Source organism: Aegilops tauschii, chromosome 1, assembly GCF_002575655.3.
Source record: "Aegilops tauschii subsp. strangulata cultivar AL8/78 chromosome 1, Aet v6.0, whole genome shotgun sequence".
Classification (NCBI taxonomy): Eukaryota; Viridiplantae; Streptophyta; class Magnoliopsida; order Poales; family Poaceae; genus Aegilops; species Aegilops tauschii.
The window spans coordinates 464,372,054-464,375,839 of NC_053035.3; the positions used below are offsets into that span (position 1 = coordinate 464,372,054).

The 3,786-nt window shown below is 53.5% G+C and overlaps 1 long non-coding RNA gene across 1 annotated transcript; it reads right to left on the reverse strand.

Moving 5' to 3' along the window:
- Window positions 1–672: 672 nt before the first annotated feature.
- LOC141025558 (uncharacterized) lies at window positions 673–3,508 on the reverse strand. The gene is made up of 2 exons (XR_012187317.1): window positions 2,508–3,508; window positions 673–2,399 (listed from the first exon to the last, which is right to left on the reverse strand). It is a non-coding gene; the product is annotated as an uncharacterized lncRNA (long non-coding RNA).
- Between the last annotated feature and the right edge of the window lie 278 nt (window positions 3,509–3,786).

Here is a 3,786-nt window from a genome sequence, read left to right on the forward strand (position 1 = left end):
ATAATTATCGGAGTGCCGGAGGGTTATCGGAACCCCCTGGGGGAACTAATGGGCCTCGATGGGCCTTAGTGGGAAGAGAGGAAGGGCCAAGAGGGGCTGGCCGCGCCCCCTGGGTCCGAATTGGACGAGGGGAAGGGGGCGGCGCCCCCCTTTCCTTCCCTCCCCCTCTTCCTTCCTTCTGCCCCCTCTTCCTTAGGTGGAAACCTATTAGGACTTGGAGTCATAGTAGGATTCCCCTCTTATGGCGCGCCCTAGGAGGGCCGGCCGGCCTCCCCTCCCCTCCTTTATATACGGGGGCAGGGGGCACCCTAGAACACACAAGTTTCTCTTAACCGTGTGCGGTGCCCCCCTCCACAGTTACACACCTCGGTCATATCGTCGTAGTGCTTAGGCGAAGCCCTGCGCCGGTAACTTCATCATCACCGTCGCCACGTCGTCGTGCTGGAGGAACTCTCCCTCGGCCTCAATTGGATCGAGAGTACGAGGGACATCATCGAGCTGAACGTGTGCTGAACACGGAGGTGCCGTACGTTCGGTGCTTGGATCGGTTGGATCGCGAAGACGTTCGACTACATCAACCGCGTTACTAAACGTGTGGCACCCGATCCGCATGGAGCAGGGGGCCTTCGCACGTCAGCCCAGGATTACGCCTGACGCACGACAGGTCCATGATACAGCATTCCAGGTACAATAATATTCATCAAATACATGTGTATAAGATTACATCATTGATGAATACAATTTTCTGGCATAGCCCTAAGGCTATTTACATGGCAGCGGAAGTCTTGGTTTGGCAGCGTCTCACTAAGTCGGGGCTCCATAACGCACAGGACTGGCAAGATTACGGCCTAGCACGACGGAACTAGCAAACGACCTACAAAACTGACATGACACGCCAGGTCAGTACATTGAATGTACTTGCAAGACAACCAAATACATAGCATCCAAACAAACAGATGACAAGGCAAGAACCAAGCATATGCAACAATCTACTCCCACACAACTTCTAAGCATGGCATGATATTAACTAGAATCATAAATCCAACTAGGCATGAACAACATCATAGCATCTACTATCATGGCATATCAAACTTACTTCTAACATAACAACAACAAAGCATAGCATATCAAAACATGGCATGCATGGCATCATGAAACTATGCTGAAAATAAACTACCAGTTACCTCCCGTGAAGACATGTTGTAATAACCTTATGCCACAATCACTTACTCTGCCACGGCTCCTCGGAGCACAATCATGACTTACCGAGACCTCGGCTCGGGGTCATATCAACACATCATCGTGACATCTCACGATTATTTCATAGTCCAAGCCATCACATTAGTTATCACATCTTAGTTATCACATAATTTATTAGCTAATTTATCCTCCATTACGACCGAGACCCGATAGTGTGACCTACTACGAACCTGTGCCCATGACCGAGGACGCGGCTATCGATAGATTTAATACACTCTGCAGAGGTAGCGCACTTTACCCACACTATGGAACCCTGGTCTCGCACTCCCATACGTGCGGACCAAAGCGTTCCGACAAAACCGATCTACTGCCATGACGCTCTCCCGGCCACTCCGACCAACACCCCTTAAGGGTTCAGTCCTGGGTGGCCCCGTACCTACCAAATGTACCAACGGCCACCGTCGTGGCAAAACGGTCCCAAACGGGGACATGAGCTCAAAACCAAACCCGGGCACACAAGGCTTATGTCCGCCTACCTGATCAGGGTAAGCGCACCCATAACCTTCCCTCGCGGGAGGCACTGGCGAGAGGCATGACAATAGACCCAGCTAGGACCTTCCCACAAGGTAAATGTGGTTGCACTGGAGAAAGCTCGATTTGGTGGCACTATGATATCCCAGTGATGGCGGAGGAGGTTTGTTATTAAGTCATATTATTAACTTCTCCACCATCATCAACATTATGAGCATATTAAACAAGAATGCAACAATGAACATGCAGCAAACAAATGCATTAACAAATATCAAGCTACTCCAGTGAACAGTTATAGCATATGAAACATAACAATACTAGATACTAGCTTATTGACGGTGCAACAAAATCATCATAACATCAAGACTACTGGCATGAACTAAACTAGACAGAGGCATGATATTATCAACAGCAATATAACTAGCATGGCAAAAGCTATCATGAGAGGTAAGCAAGCAGTACTAACATATATCACAACTGAAATAACGGCAGACGAAACAGACAAAAACTACCACAACTAAGCACACACACGAGGTACCAGCAAAGTCAACATGCAAGTTCGGGGCTCATGATAAGAGGTTGGCTTGCCTGGGGTCGAGGATTACTCCGGAAAAAGTGTGGAACGATCGCGGAAAGATTTGCCGGAAATAGTTCTCTCTCGAAGGGGGCTGTTTACGGGCAAGGGCAAAGTGATCATTTTCACTATGCGAAAACATAATGAAAATGATACCAACGGAAAGAGTTCGACGAGACGAAGACATGAGCGTTGGTTTCACCTGAATCGGAGTTACGGTTGTCGAGATACGCAGGGTTGAAGTTCAGGGACCTATCGGTGAAAGTTTTTCAGCAAACAGGCCCCTGAGGAAAAACTGGACGCGCCTTTCTCAGCAATACGTTTTCCGAAGAGGAAAGCGTATTCCGGCCCGAAGAGGAAGCGAATACGCATACGGTTAAGGGAAACGCTTTCCCAGGGAATACGCCTTCGTGGTTCCGAAAACGGAAAATGGCGCAAGGCGCCGCCACTTAACTGACGTGGCGAGGCGGGTCAACGCGGGGACATTGCCAGGTGGGGCCCGCCTGGCCTACGTCTTCAACCTCCCGCTCGCACGCGCGCCGGGCAGAGGGAAGGGCTCGCCTCGACGGCGATAGCCGGCGCGTCCGGCCACCGCTCGCGACGGCCGACCTACCCACGGGTTCAGGAAGGAGAGGCGCATCCCGTGGTGTGGCCAACTGCCGTCGAGGGGCACTAGGGAAGGAGCAGCAGGGCGCGCGGCGGAGGTGGGCTTCGGCCGCCGGCGAACTTGGTGCTCCGGTGGGGGAACAGAGGGGCTGAGGATACGGGGAGGCTCGCTGGAGTGCGGGGAACGCATAGGTTGTGGTGGAACGGCGAGGGGGGCACGACATTGCCGGGATCGAGCAAAGCCCGAAACGGCGGCCATGGCAATGGTGGGGATCGGAGAGCGACTCCGGGGACGAGTGAAGGGCTTGGGGAGGCTTGAGGACTGCGAGGGAGCTCGGGACGGGCTTAAATAGCCGCGGGGATGAGCTCTAGGGGAGGGGAGGAGGTGACACGCGGCACGGCTACGTGTCCGCGCGCCGGCGACGTGCATGCGCGGCCAAAGGCCACGGGAAGCGACGGGAACACGACGAGGGGGATGCGGACGACACGCAGGGGCTCACGGAGACGAGGAGCGCTTGCGGACGAGAGGGAGAAGGGGACAAGAGCGAGGAAGACGATGGTGCACGGGCGTGCACTGTGCTCGGCGACGGCGATGGCTCGACGAGGAAGAAAACGAAGGGGGAAACGGGCCAAGGCGCACTATGACGATGAGGCTGAGTTGGTTGACAAGCTTGGACGAGCCAGAGCCAGCCGGAGATGCGCTACTGTGGCCAACAGTGGCTAGACCACCGATTTGGCTGGCACTGCCCATGGTCACCACTGACAACGCATGCTCTGGTCGTCTAGTTGGTGCCAAATTATGTCTACAGCGTCGTCCTTCCAAAGCTCATTAAGTATGAGGTGATGGCACGAGCAAAGGTGTAGTTATCAGAGGG